Raw genomic sequence first — 18,455 nt, 5'->3', positions numbered from 1 at the left:
TGACACTCTGTCAAAAAAAATAAAAGAAAGAAAAGTCGGAGCGTTGGCGGCACACGCCTTCAATCCCAGCACTCGGGGAGGCAGAGGCAGGCGGATCTCTGTGGGTTCGAGGCCAGCCTGGTCTACAGAGCGAGTTCCAGGACAGCCAGGGCTGAGGGCTGTTGCACGGAGAAACCCTGTCTCGGAAAAAAGAAAAGAAAAGAAAAGAAAAGAAGAAAGAAACAAGGCAAAAGCCAGCGGCCTACAGCAATCTACAGATTTCCCGCCAAAGCCGGGGAGGCTGTGTCAAGGCGCAGGACGCACTGACAGCTGCCCATCCCTCTGCTGCTAGGGAGACGGCGGCGGCGGCCGCCGCGCGGGCAGGGCGGAGCCTGCGCGTGCGCGCCGCTAGGCGGGGAGGCGGGGGGAGGGCCGGGGGAGGGGGCGGAGCCCGGCGCGCGGGCTAAGGGGCGCATGCGCGCGCGCCCGCCCGGCCGCCCGCCCGTCTATCCGTCCGTCCGGCAGGGGGCGCTGCGGGCCCGCGCGCCGCTCTGCCTGGCCCCCCGGGCGCCGTCCGCCGCGGTTCGATTGGAGCAGCCGCGGAGCAGCTCTTGGCGCCATTTTGAAGCGGCGAGGAGGAGGAACGGCCTGGACTGGCTGCGGAAGGGGGGGGGGGGGGCGGGGAGGAGGCGATTGGATGCGGCGGCGGCGGCGGCGGCGGCGGCGGCGGCGAGGGCGGCGGATCCCGGAGAGCGGCGGAGCGCGAGGCGTGTAGGAGCCGGGCGGCCGGAGGTAGGGGCGACTCGGGTAACGGAAAGGGAGCGCGCCTCTTCCTCGCCTCGGCGCCCCGCGCTCCATTTTCCAGCGGGGCTCGCTCGCTCGCGCGCGCGCGTGGAGCCGCCGCCCGCCGAGCCTCGCGTGTCCCGGTGTCCTCGCGGGGCCGGGGCGCCGGGGGGCCGGGGCGCCGGGGGCCGAGGGGGCCCGGGGAGGGCGGGGGCGCGGAGGAGGCCTCGGGCCGCCGCTGGCGCCGGCCGCCCCGGAGTGACCTCTGCGGGGGCCGCGGCCGGCCGCGCCCCTCCCCCTCCCCCGCCGAGAAGCCCCCCGCGCCCGGCTGGCTTCCCCCTTCCGGCTGCCCGCGGGCCCGGCGCGAGGGGAGGCGCGCTCGCTTGCCGCGCTGCTCGGGAGTCGGGGAGCCGGCGGCGGCGGCGGCGGCGGCGGGGCGGGCAGGCGGGCGGGCAAGCGAGCGAGTCCTTGGGCGAGCGCGGCTGCAGCCCCACGGCGGTGCGGAGGGCGAGCGGTGCGGGCTGGCTCGCCCGCCTCTGCACCGTTATTCCACTGACACTTGAAAAGTTTGCGGTCCGGGAGAAGCCCTGGCGGCGGCGGCGGCGGCTGTGTGGGTCTGCTTTTTTGTTTTGTTTCGGTTTTTTTTCTTGCTCTGCACGTTAAAGGCTGCTGTTAGGCACGTAGTAGCAGGCATGGACCATGCAGCCGACAGGTGTTTGCAGGGCTGACTCTGAACCCCGAGATTCAGCACCTGCTCTTCGGAGCTGCATGCTATTCCGGTGTGAGCTCCCGAGGGGTTTGGAAGAGGAGTGATCCACCCGCTCCATCCTCAGGAACCCGAGCAAGAGTTAACAGTCTCTCCCCCCGTCTCCTTTTCTGATCTCAGAGAAGGCTCCTCTGATACTTGTGTTAGGAACTGATGGGTGGCAGTACTGGCTCCTAGGTGCGGGGTCTCTGTTGAATACTTGTGGAAGCTTTGAATGGAGTGTTTCATTTTGAAGGTTGGTCTGGGGCCCTGAGAGAGTTGGGGAGTCCTGTCTACCTCACTAATAACCCTTACCAAGCCGTGTGTGTTTAGATGTAGGAGGTGGACTGTAGCTAACTCATGACGGAGATCTTGAATGGCAGTATAAGCATTGTTCTCAACACATGTAGATGCGAGTTTTCTGTGTTACCTCTCCGAGAAGTCAAGTAGAATAGCACACACTCGGGCTTCATCTCTTAGCTGTGCAGTGGTCATGTCAGATGTGGGTGTTTCGGGACAGTAAAATGAGTACTTGTGTGGTATGGCAGGTCACTGTGGAACAGTTAATCTTCTCCTCATGGTGACAGCATAAAACCGAACTGGATTTCCAGCGGTGAATTTGGAGGTAGAAGTTACAATGCACATAAGATTAGTAAGATACATTTATTCTCAAAACTTAAATAGAAAACACTTTTTGGGGGGTGGGAGGTAGTATCTCCCTATGGTAGCCCAGACTAACCTGGAACTGGCAGTGCTCCTGACCTGATGTGCTGGGATTACACTACCACACCCAGCTCATAAAACACATCTTGAATCAAAACGTTATTTCTTTGAACTTATATTTGCATATGATGTAAATTTACAAATATATATAAAAGATGTGTTGAAGTTACTACTAAAGTGGTAACTTTTTTCCCTTAAGGCACAGATGTTTTCCTCTTAGCTGGGTTCTGTTTGAAGCGCCCCTGATGAGAAGGTAATGCTGGTCTTCTTGCTTGCTTTCTTTTTAAAAGAACGTTGTCTTTTGGTTGTAGTTTTAATGAAGGTTCCTGATTAACTTTGCTTCTACTGCAGCTTTTGTTAACGCTTGCGGTTGCCTGTAACACCCGACTTGGGTCCCGACCTCTCCTTTTCTCCTCAGTCACAGGAGATTATGTGGTGATGGTGATTCTTGTCATAGGATGGTGTGTTCATTTTTAAGTTTATCCTAAAGTTCTGTAGCTTTGTTTGACAGAACAGTCTGAGGACCAGGCTGTTTGATGATCACAGTTTTCATTTACGTTTATCCTGAAGTTCTGAGCTTTGACAGAACATTCTGAAGACTAGGCTTTGCCAGTCACTCGCTGATTCTAAAAAAAGTGACACCTTGTTTTAGACAGGTCTTGCTCAGGTGAACAGAGAGGTGGTGGGCTGCCTGAACTTGGAGGAGAAGGAGGTGATGTGGGGCTGTGTTTTTCCTCATTTCCCTCGGCACATTTCGAGACTGCCCTTTGGCTCACACCATGCTACCTCTTGGATCACATTTGCTTAGCATTAAGAGGAGCGCTCACTCTGATGGGTTACAGATTTGTAGGTGACACATACCGTATATAACACTATAAAAGCGGAAATTTATGTTTCCTTTGTAGGTGGTAGAAAATTAGAGAAACTTGGGGATGGTTGCCAGCCTTTTTAACGGATGAGAAATTAGGTCAGAGTATAATGTACCTGAAATTAGCAGGGTCACAGTCATACCAAGTGGGGGAGTGAGCAGTCTTAGAGCTTCGGAAGCCAAGAAGTTCCCGGTGGTCTGTGTGGCTTCGTTTCAGACTCATCTGGAACTGCCGTCCTTGGGACAGAGCACCTTAGTCCCCTCCTGCTTAGTCCCCTCCTGCTCCCCCTTCAGTCGTCCAGCCAGGAAGGAAAGCTCCAAAGTCAGCTACTGTCCAGGATTCAGTCCACCCAGCTGCTCTCAGGAGACGACTGTCTTGCAGCCTCTGTGTCCTGAAGCTGCTTGCTCTTTTGTTGTTTGACACTCTTTGATATTTGTCTGTCTGTCTGTCTGTCTGTCTTTCTATGTGAATAACAGTTTTTAAACTTGTAAGCCAAACTGATTTGGAAAAGTTAGTATTGAGCTTGTTTTGTGACTATAGTATATAGTTTACACACACACACACACACACACACACACACACACACACACACACTCACTATACTCGTATTCAAACGAACTCAGTTATGCGACCCAAGTCATTTCTCACTGCCATTTAACAACACACGTTTTATGTTTTGTGTATTCCTGTTTGGCATTGTTAAAAATTCCAGAAGTAATGTAGTTTAAAAATAAAGCAAGTGATTTCCCAAGAATGTTGTTAGCCTTCAGTTTTTTGAGACACTGTCTCAGTCTGTAGCCCAGGCTGTCCTCAAATTCAGGAATCAACCCTCCCATCTCGAATTGCAGGTGGGAGTCAGCATGCTCTGCCGCTGTTTTCTAAGTTGACTTCAAAGCTGCCAAGTGCCTCGCGGTCCTGACACCTTGGAGAGTGAGCCCTTTCTTCCCATTACTCTTTCATGAGCCACCTCCTTTTCACCCTTTCCCTCAGTACTAGGAGTATACTTTATAGTCCTTTCTCACTAATTAGTTCAAAATTAGTAAGCTTGCAACATTGAGAGTTACTGTTTTTACTGGCACAGATTGTTATGTGCCATGAGAAAATTAAGATGATAAAGTGTAGTGCATAAAAAGTTAATGCTTTAAAGCCATCAATCTGAGATATTTAAAAATATCTATAATAGTTATTGCACTTTAATGATTACACATGAATAGTAAGCAGCTTGTCTTGGTTGAGTTTCATAAAATGGAAAAAGTGTGGAGGACAAACTGAGCAAAGCAGGAAACTATTTTGAGACATCTTTTAGGTCTAAAAGGACTCCTGCTCTGCTGCACCTCTTTTTGAAGAGAATGCTGTGAACTGATGCATTGAAAATGTATAAATACCCACTTGGTGTACATCCCATTCTAGGGATGATAGAGCAGACAGAATGATACCTGACACGTAGCACTAGGGAATGATGGTTGCAGACCGGTGCCGAAGTGATGAGACCTGAGCGGAGTAGCATCCCTGCTGCATGGATGAGGTGAGGTTGCTGTGCCTGTAGCAGAGGGGAAGGCCAAGACCAGGGACTGTAAATAATGACCACGAGATGTTACAGTCCCCGCAGTGTCCTGTCGCCAATGGTGAGGCCCTGAAAGGGAAAGAGAGCTGGAGGCAGTAGAGGTTTGTTTTCTTCCCTCCTGTTGTGTGGCAGCGGTGATCCAGGAAGTCTGTCTCCTCCTGAGATTCAGGCAGTTCTAGTTAGCCTTCAGACTCCGTCGGTAAAGAAGGGCACTTGTAGCCAAGCTTGACGACCATCTCCGGGACCCACGGAGGAAGAACCAACGCTGGCAAGTTGTCCTCTGATCTCCACATGGACGTGTGTGTACACACACAAGAAAGTAAATGCCATAAAAAAAGAATTGTATATTTTAAGCTAAAAAGTTATGCATGTAAAGAAGAACCATGTCCTTCTAGTGGTACAGAAAACTGAAAATAAAAATTATAGTTCTTTTGGAAAAGTAACCCACTGCTAACAAATGCCAGAATATTCACTTTAAAATATTTCTAGAGAAACTCTTGATGGGCGGTGGTGGTGCACGCCTTTAATCCCAGCACTCGGGAGGCAGAAGCAGGCGGATCTCTGTGATTGAAGCTATCCTGGTCTGCAGAGTGAGTTCCAGGACAGCCAGAGCTACAAAGAGAAACCTTGTCTTGAAAAACAAAAAAAGAAACAGACACCTCCCCCTTTCTGCTAAGGAGTTCTTTCCATACTGCCATATAGATATCCCCAGAATTGAAGATAGAGTATTTTATTAAAGTTGAGTAATGCTAGTCAGCAAGGACTAGACATCATGGAGTCTAGTCAGCTTTTTGTTGTTGCCAATTTGAAGTGCCACTGTGCTGGCTGCTCTTATGTCAGCTTGACACACAAACTAGAGGTATCTGAAAGGAAGGAACCTTAATTGTGAGAATGTTTCCATAAGATCCGCTGTAAGGCATTTTCTTAATTAGTGGTCAGTGGGGGAGGGCCCCGCCCACTATGGGTGGTGCCGTCCCTGGGCAGGTGGTCCTGGGTTCTATAAGAAAGCAGGCTGAGCAAGGCATGGGGAGCAAGCCAGTGAGCAGTACCCCTCCATGGCCTCTGCATCAGCTCCTGCCTCCAGGATCCTGCCCTGCCTGAGTTCCTGTCCTGACTCCTTTGGTGATGAACAGTGATGTGGAAGTGCCAGCCAAATAAACCCCTTCCTCCCTGACCTGCATTTTGGTCGTGGTGTTTCACTGCAGCAGTAGAAACCCTGCCTAAGGCACCACCCCGTCTTATTTTGAGTGTGGACTTGTAAGAGAGTGTAACCATTGTCTCTGTGCTCATTACTGGGCAGGCCCTGCAGCCCAGCTGCAGGAGTTTCATTTGCTTGCTGACCCTTCCTCCTTACCTGGGAACTAAGGTATCTGAGAAAGGAAGGGGAGACTTTGGGACTTTTGAAGAGGAATAAGATTTGGAGATAGTGGCACCTTGAGGGGATTGATGTTCTGAAGGAAAAGGCCACTGTGCTAGGCTGCGAACAGCGAAGAGTCAGGCTGAGGTGTCGTAAGCCCAGGGGAGAGCAGCCAAGAGGAAGGTGGGATGGGGAGCCAGGGGATGCCGTCTGTGGAGTCAGCTGCTCTGCACTGTCCTGTCACTCCCTCCCCACCCTCAAGGGCTGTTACGTTTACTCAGCTTGTCATTGGAGTCATTACTTGGCCCCGGCATGGGTGACAATCTGGACCTTGCTTTTCCAAATTTGAGGGCTTAGCTTTCTTAGAAGAGAACCTGAGTTTCCTGCAGAGCAGTAATGGTAGCAGTTGTCAGCCTCCGTCAGTTCTAGTTCCTAGTCCTTACTAGGACCTCACTGTAAATATCTGCCTCTTAGGCTGAAGTGTGTAGAAAACGTGGGACGTTGGTGTGTCTGTCAAAGCTTTGGCTTCTGTTCAGTTCCTGTGGAGTGTGTTCCCATCCCCCTCCCTCCCCTGCGGGGGCAGGTGTGTGCAGGTGCAGGTGTGTGCAGGTGTGTGCAGGTGCAGGTGTGTGCAGGTGCAGGTGTGCCGCAGGGTGAGTGGTGTAGGTCAGGGACATACGAGTTTTCAGGAGTGGGGTCCTCTTTCCACCTTGTGTGTAAGGCAGGACCTGTCTTTTTTTTTTTTTTAAGACAGGATTTCTCTGTGTAACAACCCTGGCTGCCCTGGAAGTAGCTCTGTAGACCAGGCTGGCGTCCACTTCAGAGATGTGCCTGTTTCTGCCTCCTGAGTGTTGGGACTGAAGGCGAGGACCAGCAGCAGCAGCAGCTAAGGCAGGCTCTTTCTGTTTCTGCTGCTGCACTGTACCCTTGAGCTCCAGCCAGCTTGTCTCCACCTCCCGCCTCCCCATAGCAGTGCTGGGGTTAGAGACACAAGCCATCACAGTCAGCTTTTTAAGTGTGGATTCCGAGAATTGAACTGAGGCCCTTAGGCTTTCATGGCAAACACTTACCTACCAAGCACTCTGGCAGCCTCAATTTCACTTAAAAAAGTGTGGGGGGGGGGTTCGGGGGGGGGGGGCAAGTTTGTTTGTTTGTTTGTTTTAGCCTAGGAGATGATTGATTTAAAATACTCTTGTCTCTGCTTTTCATATGTATACATATCACTATCAAATCCTGGTACCTTGGTCATATTTATCCCTAGTCTAGGCTATTGGTTTTCAAAGGGATGATTTTGGCCCTCAGTAGTTCGTCCTACTCTGAAGACATTTTACAGTGTCTGAATTTAGTTACTACAAATAGGGGACAAGATAGGTTTGCTGCTACTGGGTAGAGGCTGACATGGTATCTGCTGAACATTCTGTCTTAGAACATCTTTCTACCACAAAAAGTTACCTAGCCTAAAAATGTCACTTGTGCCAAGCTCGAGACACTCCTGTCTGTGTAGAATTGGCCTAGTAGGCTTGTATCCACTCTTGGCTGAATTGGGCATCCCCACAACTTAGGTCATGGGAACCAAGCAGTAGTGGTGCTTCCCAGCCTTACACTGGATCTTTTGGGGGTCTCCTCTTCACTTTCATCACCTTTCTTTGACTTTTCTTCCCCAGCGTGATGATGTGTCATAATTAGAGCAGGTCTTCATAGTCTCTCAAAGTTCTAGCCTTCAAGACTGAACATCCAGCCCAGGGTGCTGGCCCACGCCTTTAGTCCCAGCACTGGGGAGACAGAGGCAGGTGGATCTCTGTGAGTTTGAGGCCAGCCTGGTCTATAGAGCGAGTTCCAGGACAGCTAGGGCTACACAGGGAAACCCTGTCTCAAAAACAACAAAAACAAAAGCCCCCAAACCAACTAACCTGAAGGATTGAACAGTTATAGCATATTTAAGCATTTGATAAGTTCCTTAATGATTGAGGTCCAGTCTGAGGACAGCATCAGGAGCTTGACTCATTTAACTTCAAGTCAGGACTGCTAGAGTTTTTGTCCTGTTTCTGTTACTAACTAGCCACGTGGAAATCACTCAGTTTTGAAAAATCTCATTTTTTTTACAATCTGTAACTAAGAATAGTAACAGATAACTGATTTTTAAAAACAGTTTTACTGAGGTATAATTCACATATCACATGATTTTGCCTACTGGAAATATATCATTCATTGTTTTCCAGTATATTTACAGATCCATATAACGGTCACCACAGCCTGGTTTTGGAACATCTTGTTACAAAGAAACTCCAAAGTTAGGAGGCATTACTTTCCATTACTCCTTGTACCATTAGTTTTTGGGATAAGCTAGGACAGTGTTTAGAGTGGGGACAACTAGGTAAGGACAGAGTAAAACGTCGTAACTTTGTGTGGGCTGGCAGGTATTGCAGTGCATGTCCGTATACCCCAGCACTTGGCAGTGCTGAGGCAAGAGAATTGGGAGTTCGAATCCACTGTGAGCTACATATGATAGATACCCTGTTTCAGTCAAACAGAATAACCAAGCTGCTTGCAGGGAGACTATTGGTGATAAAAGGTCTAACTACATCACTTTATGGAAGATGAGTGGATGTTTGCATGTTTTATTGTTGGAGAAAATTGCTTTTAGTTCTGGCTAGAGATAGAAAGATGGAAAATATTCTTGTAATAAAAATATATGCCCCCCCACATATATTCATTGCAAAAGGGGCTGTTAAGAAAATCATAAAACGCTGGGCAGTGGTGTGCACGCCTTTAATCCCAGCACTCGGGAGGCAGAGCTAGGCGGATCTCTGTGAGTTTGAAGCCAAGCTGGGCTACAGAGCGAGATCCAGGATAGGCTCCAAAACTACATGGAGAAACTCTGTCTTGAAAAACCAAAAAAAGAAAAAAGAAGATCATAAAACAAGATAGAATATGGAATGCATATTCAGCACCAGGAAGAAATCTGACCAAAGGTGAACATGTTATTCTGTGTAGGAGTCATGAAAGACTCTTGTCAGGCCTCAGTCAGGTCCTGCAGAGATGGGCCTTTTGGTCCCGTGATGGCCACTTGAAGACAGGTCTTAATTTCCCCTTATGTTGCTTTAAAAGATTGGCTCTGGCTGCTTCACCCACCTTAGATGTTTCTAGTTTACTGTGGACCTGGGCAAGTAAGTGTTTTCACCAAGCTTTAAGTGAGTGCTTGCTGTCTTTAAGAAGAGGAGCCACCTGCATTCTTGGGACTGAGAACTTGCCTTTCAGTTTATGCGCTTGAGGTTTGGTTTCACCCCAGGTTAATTGGCTTTTTATAGGAGAAGTAATTCCTAAATTAATTGGGTTCTTATACATACTTGCCTTTGTCTCCCTCCTTCATTAATGGCATCCTGTGGCTTCTTCCAAATGCCCTTTTTCTAGTGGACTCTTAGATGTGCTGTCTCTAGTGTAACGTTTCCAGACTCAGTTTCCTTCCTTTTCTCTGCTGTTTTCCCAGTGTTCGCTTCAGGTCAGTAACAGACCCCAGCATCTGTGGTCCTGGGTGACTGCTTTCCCACTCAGGAAACCGGAGTGCCTGTCATCCTGATCCTCCATTTCTTCCATCTCTCCCAGCAGATAAGTTACCAAATTCTGTTGAGGTTTCAGGAAACCACACCCATATGTAAAAGCAGCCTATGCTCTTTTCACGTGTGTCATTTCCAGGTGCCTGTATTATCTGTACGTGTTAATGATTTCTTTATTTTTTTTTAAAGAATTATTTTTAACTACATGGTGTGTGTGTGTGTGTGTGTGTGTGTGTGTGTGTGTGTGTGTGTATCTGTATGTAGTATGTGTACACGAGAAGCAGGTGCCTGTGGAGGCCAGAGGTGGTGGTAGATTCAGGGGGTTGTAAGCCACCTAATGTTGGTGCTGGAAACCGAACTCAGGTCTTCTGAAGAGCATCAGGTTCTTTTAACCACTGAGCCACCTCTCTGTTAATGATCTTTTAGTAATAACAGCTACATACAGATATATCCCACCTCAGTCTTCTCTCATTTTTTACCTAATACAGGGAACCATTAACTTCTCTGCCTTTTATTTTGAAAAATATACCCTGGAGATCTCCCCTTACTTGTATATAAAGTACTTCTGTCCCTCTGGACAACTACAGTGTTCATTTTTATGCCATACTTTGACTAGCTTATTGATTGTTTCCAGTGTTTACTGTTATAAAATTGCCATTATTTTGTACAAGTGAAGGTTTGTTGGTAGTGCAGGTTCATAGCCATGGAATTGCTGAGCCAGAATGCAACAGATAACATTACATAGTGTCATGTTGTACTTCATAAACTTTGTAACACGGTTGTGTCTGTGAAAATACTTGTTTCTCTGTAGTGCTCTAACAGTATACAATCAACCTTTGAGGAACTTGGTCAGTCTGACAGATGGAAAACAGTATCTGCTATATTTTAATTTACATTTTCCTGGTGCATGAGCCTGAGCATTGTTTCTTGAGCTTGAGCCATTTTAATTTTTTCTGAGCAGTGTGTTTCTCATTTTCCTCTTCCTTTGTGTGCATGGCTCTTTTGGACATGTCAGGCCTTCCCTGCACCTTTGTGTCTGCTAAGAGGAAAGGTGGCCTGCTCACTGCTCCCTCTGCATTGGTCGTCTCGGTGGCCTCCTGCTGCACTGTCACCCCTGTGTGACGCCGTTCTTAGGGCCTTCTGAGCACATGTTTGAATCGCTCACTCCTCCAGTTGAGAATCCTTACATGAGCATGGCGCCACACTCACTCCTTCTGGTTCCTTCGAGCGTCCTTGAGCCCGCCATCACTGAGCTGTTGCAGCTCCCTCACTGTGGTAGACCCTGTGCGGCTGTATCTTCCCGCGTAGCTTTCTGCTGACTTCCTGGTGCTCATTTCTGCTCGTGCACAGATCTAAAGTTGAGCGTATTACTTAGCATTGACATCACATGGTCAGGTTTTTGTGATTTAACTCTTACTTAGGCAATGGACAGAGCTTTCTTCTCATGTATTGCTTGTGTCAGTGGGAACTTCCACACTTCATGTTGTTTAGGATGTTTGCTTCCTTGCCCTAGAGTTATTTATTTATATTTATTATTATTATTATTATGACAGTTTTTCCATGTTGCCCTGGATGGCTTGGAGCTTGATTGATATTTAGACAGACTGGCCTCTGATCTGCTTCTGTCTCCTATACCTCCGTCCTACCGCTTGGGTAGCTGGGATGCTGACATTGGTAATGATAGTTATGTAGTCCACTAGTTACTGACAGCTACTGTGTTTGTTTTGGTAGAATTTCCCTCCCTCCCTCCCTCCCTTCTGTCCTTTCCCTTTTTTTTTTTTTTTTTGAGACAGGTTCTTGCTCTGTAGCTCTGTAGCTCTGACTTTGCGGAAACTCACTATCTAGAGTAGGTTGGCATTGAACTAACGGAGATCCACCTGCCTCTGCCTTCCAAGTGCTGGAATTAAAGGTGTGCACCACCACTCCCAACCTGTGGTAGAATTTTTCTTCACTTTTTTTTTTTCTTGTTAAAAAATTGCTTTGCCACTTTTAATTCCAGCACTCAGGAAGCAGGCGGATCTCTGAGTTCGAAGCCAACTTGGTCTACAAAGTGAGTTCCAGGACAACTAGGACTGTTACATGGAGAAACAAAATAAAACAGAAAACAAAAAATAAACAAAAAGTTGCTGTATTGGATGGTGGGTGGTGGTCCACGCCTTTAATCCCAGCACTTGGTAGGCCAAGGCAGGTGAATCTCTGTGAGTTCAAGGCCAGCCTGGTGTACATAGTATGAGTTCCAGAACAGCCAGGAGTGTTACAGAGAGACCCTGTCTTCTCAAAAAAAAAACAAACCAAACCAAAATTGCTGTGTTAACCTCCCCCCCCCCCCACACACTTTCTCTGTGTAGCTTTGCGCCTGTCCTGGATCTCATTCTAGCCCAGGCTGGCCTTGAACTCACAGAGATCCGCCTGCCTCTGCCTCCTGAGTGCTGGGGTTAAAGGCGTGTGTCACACTGCTTTTTTGTGTAGGAGATTCTTAGTTGTGTTTCCTTTACTATACCAAATAAATGAGACAATCAGCAGTAAGGAATTGGGCTGCGTTTGATTACACCTCAATAAAAGTAAAGATAATTATTAATGAACTCGTGAGCTTGATGTTGTATTTATGTCCTTTCTTTTTTTTTAAAAAATGCATTTTTTTAAGGTTTATTTATTTATTATGTATACAGTGTTCTGCCTGCAGGCCAGAAGATGCAAGCCAGAAGAGGGCACCAGATCTCATTACAGATGGTTGTGAGCCACCATGTGGTTACTGGGAATTGAACTCAGGACCTCTGGAAGAACAGCCAGGGCTCTTAACCTCTGAGCCACCTCTCCAGCCTTATTTATGTCCTTCCTTCAGCTGCCATCTGTGTATTTGGAGGTTCCACTCTGATCTGGTAGCCATTGCTGGTGGATGGCGGTGGTGGATGGGGTGTGGCTGGAGAGTGAGGGGGTGGGAAGGAACTGGAGTCCATGGCCCCGCCCTTTTGAGGGACTACCCAGTGACTTGAAGACCTCCCGATGGGCAGCACCTTTGATAGGTTCCACTAACACTTGGGCATCACATCGGCCTTTGGACACCACTCAAGATCCAAAATGCAGTCTTTCCATATAGAGGTTTGGTCCATTTCAAACTCTGTGTGTGTGTGGGGGGGGGGGGGGAGGGGGGACTAGGGGGTTAAGAGTCATTAAAAGAAAAGCAAGGTGTCTTCATTCCAGCACCATTGTTAGCTTCCCTGCACTTAGTCGGTGGCCTTTGTCCCCTTCCCCCAAATATTTGAACCTTACATGTGTTTCTTTGTGGCCTCTCTATTTGAATTTTATTTGTCTTTTTGTTCTGTGAAGGAATCAGATTATCTGAATTACTGTGGCATTCTATGGAGAGGTTTGTTTTGTTTTGTTTTGAGACAGGGTTGCTCTGTGTAGCCCTGGATGGCCTGGAACTTGCTATGTGGACCAGGCTAGCCTCAAACTTGGAGGTTCTCCTGTCTCTAGTTTCAAATTGATAGGTGGCTAGCTATATAGTGAGCTTTAAAATTGGCTGAGGGTGGGGAACGGCTCAGCAGTTAGGTGCTTATTGCTACTTTGGACGGCTAGAGTTTGGTTCCCAGCACTCCTGTCAGGCGGCTCAGTACTGTACTGTCTGGTAACTCCAGCTCCAGGGAATCCGATGATGACCCCTTCAGTGACCCCTTAGTGCTTCCCCAGGCACTTGCATGCATGTGAGCTCGTTCTTTCTTCCCTCTCCTGCTCTGTGACTGACACACACACACACACACACACACACACACACACACACACACACCACAAATCATAGAAATCATACAACATGAATCCTTTTAACATTTTTATCACCACTCTAGTTTCCTTGTGTTTCAACATATATTTTAAGGTCAGTTTTGTCAGTTTCTAACCAAGTAAGTCTTTGTGGGCACTGATTGTGATTGTGTTGGTCAGTAGATATAGGTATAACTGCCTCCCTAACTTCACTGAATTTGGTAGTCAGCCTCTTTCATGGTCCTCGTAATCCCTGCCTCATGGTAATTTGCGCTCTTTTGTAGCCACCTTGTACACAGTACCAGCATCGGTTTGTGTGGTTTGTGTAGCAAGAAAGCGCTATTCCTGCTGACAGATAAGAGACATTATGACTTGTGTATTGGTTATCAGTGGTCATTCCAAGGAAAGCCAGTTGCTACTAATTAGAAACATTTGAGATTTTCCTTGGCTTGTTTCCTAGCAGGTTGTACTGCTGCTGTTTCATATATGCTTAGAGAGGACAGGGGACTCCTGGGTTAGGAGTCGAAGGCTCCTCCAGTTTTCCATTGACTACAGACCTAGTTAACTTAGTTTGGCTGCATCTTCAAGAGAGAATGGAGCCATTGGGGAGCTAACCCTGGGCCTTTGCACATGCTAGGCAAAGTGCTCACCACTGAGCTGCATGCCTAGCCGGTTGGTGGACTCCTCCCTTCCGTCTCCTTTCCTATTCTCTTTAAGACAGTGTCTCAGGTGGCGTGGATGGCCATGAGCTCAACGTGGTCTTCCGGCTTCTGCCTCCTGAGTGCTGTTCACACCTTCCTCTGGCTTTCTAAGCTCTGCCCTGTCATTTTGTAGTGGTGCTCTAGGAAGTCCCTGCTCACTGTCGACTGACTCTCCCTTAGCTGGATCACTGCCTATCAAAGACCCTCACACTAGGATTGCGGTCAGCCTTTGTGCCATTTACATGTTACTTTCTTTAAAAGAATGTAAGAGAGGTTTTTTGTTTGTTTTTGTTTTTGGAGACAGGGTTTCTCTGTGTAGTTTTGGTGCCTGTCTCCTGGATCTCACTCTGTAGATCAGGCTGGCCTGGAACTCACAGAGATCCTTCTGGCTGTGCCTCCTGAGTACTGGGATTAAAGGCGTGCGCCACCACTGCCTGGCAGATTTAAAGACTCTTGTAAGGAATTACATATTTGTTATTCATGTTTTCTATATCTTGTATTTGAGTCATTTCTTGTTAACATTTAATTTTTTTTTTTTTTTTTTTTAAATACAGGGCACTGTGTAGTCTGGTTGGCCTGGACCATGCTATGGAGAATAGGCTGGCCTCTAGCCAGCACACCCAAGGAAATACTCTTAAATGTTGTTGCAAAATGGACATTTTAATGATGATCTTTCAGCTTTTAAGTGATTACATAGTTTACTCTTATTTTTTTACTTTTTCATTTTGATTGTTTTTCTGGATGTATAATTGTAACTTAATAGTCTAAAAGATTTTTTTTTTCAGGTTTCCATTCAGTTTTTAACAATCTGATATGTATTTAACATTCAATTTGGAGTTTGCTGAACTTAATTTGTAATTGATATTCAAGTTTGAGACGTTGTAACCATTACTTAGAAAACACCTTTCCTACCCTATCCACTTTTATTGTTTTTTCCAGGATTCATGTTATGTGCTGTCCTACAGTTATCTTTTAAATGTATAAATTTTTTTCCCTCAATTTTTCAGTTTGAGTAATTTCTGCTTTTTTGTCATTTAGGTAACTTTTTTTGTGTTATTTCTTGTGTGCTGTTAAGGCCATTTTCAAATAATGTACCTTTTAGTTCCTGTATTTTATTAAAACACTGTCTACTGAGATGCTTGATTGTGGCCGTGCTTTTCTCTATGCACTGAATGTATTGACAACAGCTGCTTTAAAAGCCTTGTCAAGTTCCTCACCAAGGTTATTCGAAACAGTCTTTCTCTGTTGGCTGTCATCCTCATTTGCCATTGGGTTACAGTTGTTTCTTTTCATGTGTAGAGAGTTCTAATTGTAGAGTGGACTTTGGATCATATGTATCTCTAAATTCTCTTATCTTCCTCTTTGAAACATTTATTTTTAATTATGTGTGTGAGTGTGCATGGTCATATGGCTTCCTTCAGAGGCCAAGGGAGAGCATCAGCTGCCCTGGATGCCTTGGAATGACAGGAGCTTGTGAGCCGTCTGAGGGAGTGCAGGGAACTGAACTTGGGTCCTCTGCAAGAGCAGTACATGATGTCAACCTCTGAGACATCTCCCAGTCCCCTCTTTGTCTTCCTGTTCTGAATAGAGTTAGGACCACACTTAGTGGCTGGCTGATGGTCTTCACTTTATACAGGTGTGTAGGAAGCCTGGCCGGATATCCACTCAGCACTAGTTCGCCTTCTGCAGTGGAGCTGAGCTAGTGCTTTCCTGAGCCTTTGTTGCTCTTTGGGGGGCTCCCTGAGATCCAGGGTGTGTGAGGCTCAAGGGTCAGTGAAGAACTGGGAGGGATTTTTAAATTAATGCTGCCCTTGTGGCTCTGACCATTTTGAATTTTACCTTGTGATTTGCTGCATTGTGGTTGTGCTTCCAGAATGAGGTGGTTTCCCCTTGAATCTCAGCTGTCCTGTACCGCTGCACGCTCTGGAAAGAACTTGCAGGAAGAGCCGGGTGTACACAGGTGAACCGCCCCATCTTCCTTTTCTTCCAGTGTCAAACCTCTGCTGTTTGCTTTCTCAGTCTTGCTTGCTTCTGCTTTCAGATTTTCCTTAAAAATATTTTTTTAGACTACAATTGAGTGGGAAAGGCTAATTTAATGAGTTGAATGGGTGCTGTACTACCATATTCAGAGAACTTTTCACAGATTCATTTTTAGTAAGAGTATGTCTTGAAAACGATTGCTGACTTTATATGCAGCAAGTTTTAGGGTTGTGTGTTTTTAGAATATGATACAAACTCACTATCACTTTCTTGCACGTTCTTGGTCTGAACAGGTAATATAGTGGATACATAGCACTCAGAGATGTCTGGTGAAAGGGGCAGCTGCATGTCTACAGTTGTCCCTACTAAGGCACCACGTACATAGCAGCCTTACACATGATGTTACTAGATGACAGTTTTGGTATTTGTACTATGAGGAAAAAAATCACTAAAATGTAAGTATTTATCTGAGTGGTTTCTGTTTCAAACTTGATAGGGTGGTTGTATGCTTATCTTTAAAATGGTTAGCCAGGACTAGCTCAAGTCCAGAGGACCATACACAAGATTCTTCAGGGTTGTTTCACACCAAGTTTATGGACTGCTCTAACTATAGAGATAGTACAGTGTATTTAAGAGGAAACTAAGTGAGCAAGTTTTAGAGATGGTATATATGTTTTTATAAATCTTTTTTTAAGATTTATTTATCTATTTATCTATTTATATATATTATATCTATATATATTTATATATATTATATCTATTTATTTATCTATTTATCTATCTATACACACACACACATACACACACACACATACATACACACAGTGTGCTGCCTGCTTGTATGCTTGCAGGTCAGAAGAGGGCACCAGATCTCATTATGGATGGTTGTGAGCCACCATGTGGTTGCTGGGAATTGAACTCAGGACTGGAAGAGCAGCCAGTGCTTTTAACCTCTGAGCCATCTCTCCAGCTCAGTACATATGTCTTTAATGGATTTGTTTTGTATTGTTAGCACAGATATAAGGGGAGACATTAGTATCATCAAACACATACATTAAAGTTTGACAAGTTTTAATTCTTTTAGATTGTGGACAGTAATTACTCCATTGTTTTGGAGTAAATCACTTGTGAGAAGGGTATATTAAAACCTTCTAACATTTATTTACTGTCTTAGTTGGGCTTTCCATTGCTGTTAAGAGACACCATAACCACGGCAACTTTTATAAAAAAGAAATGGGGTGGCCTATAGTTCAGAGGTTTAGTCCGTTATCACTGTGGTGGGACATGGCAGCAGGCAGGCAGGCAGGCAGACATGGTGCTGGAGAAGGAGCTGAGATTCCTACATCTTGATTGGCAGGCAACAGGAAGTCAACTGAGCGTGTAACACTGAGTAAAGAAGACCTCAATGTCCACCCCCACAGTGACACATTTCTTCCAGCAAGGCCATACCCACTCCAACAAAGATTCCTCCTAATAGTGCCACTTCTTAGGAGCTTATGGGGGCCAATTACATTCAGACTACCACATTTATTTGCTTGTGTGTGCATGTGCGCACAAACACTGGCATATATGTGAGAGTCAGAGGACAACTCGTAGGAGTACTTTTTCCTTCCACCAAGTGGTTTCTGGATTTATTAAGCCAAGTGACCAAGGCCTAATAAACATCCTAGGATTTCTGTATACTCTTATTAAAATACAGTGCCACAAATCAACACAAGTCAGCCATTAGGCATAGTTATAACTATATTCAAAAAAGACAGACAGACAGACAGATAGATAGATTGTGTGTGTGTGTGTGTGTGTGTGTGTGTGTGTATGTGTGTATTCCACACCTGCTGGGCCATTCCATTGGTGAAGAAGGTACATTTAAAAATTGGAACTTGTTCTTCTAAGAAATAAATACCTTTGAACTGTAAGTGTTGGTTTGTTTGTTGTCTTTAAACTTAAATCTTCAGATAGTTTTGCTGATAAAACCTCAGATAGTTTTGCTGATAAATGGAAATGAGCATGTGACCAAGGCTGTGTGGGCACGAGGTGTGGCAGCTGGAGATAGGTGGTGTGTATGTATGTGTGCTGTATAGAGTAGCCTGACTCACAGCTGTAGTCTCTTCTTTGCCAATTTGAGTCTGGTCAGAGAAGGAATTGTTGTGATTATGTGGGGGATTGATTTATTTATCTTTATTAGATAGAAGAATTCATTCTCTCTGCTCAGTCTGCTGGTGCTTGAAGTGTGTAGGACTGACATTTTGGGAGAGAATGTAGACATGAAGCTGAGGAGAGCTAACTGGAATCTGCAAGGTGGACCTGGGAGTCATGGAAATAGGCTGAGCTATTAGCCCAAACCTGTAACTTTGAGATTTGAACCCATAATAGGCGGAACACACTTTGCTTTGAAGGTGAATTGTAGATGTAACCAACTGTCCTATTAAATAAGAAACACA

The 18,455-nt window shown here is 46.1% G+C and overlaps 1 protein-coding gene across 5 annotated transcripts in view; it reads left to right on the top strand.

Moving 5' to 3' along the window:
- The first annotated feature begins 645 nt into the window (after positions 1 to 645).
- The window catches only part of Pds5b (PDS5 cohesin associated factor B), a 163,223-nt gene continuing 145,413 nt past the window's right edge, over positions 646 to 18,455 (top strand). For all 5 annotated transcript variants that reach the window (XM_076560106.1, XM_076560104.1, XM_076560103.1 and 2 more), the window contains exon 1: positions 646 to 771. The gene's annotated coding sequence lies outside the window, so the exon portion shown is untranslated. The remainder of the gene's footprint in view (positions 772 to 18,455) is intronic.

Source organism: Peromyscus maniculatus, chromosome 23 (assembly GCF_049852395.1).
Source record: "Peromyscus maniculatus bairdii isolate BWxNUB_F1_BW_parent chromosome 23, HU_Pman_BW_mat_3.1, whole genome shotgun sequence".
In the NCBI taxonomy this organism is placed as follows: Eukaryota; Metazoa; Chordata; class Mammalia; order Rodentia; family Cricetidae; genus Peromyscus; species Peromyscus maniculatus.
Note: the sequence above shows the minus strand (reverse complement) of the source record. Positions and strands in the feature narration are given on the sequence as shown.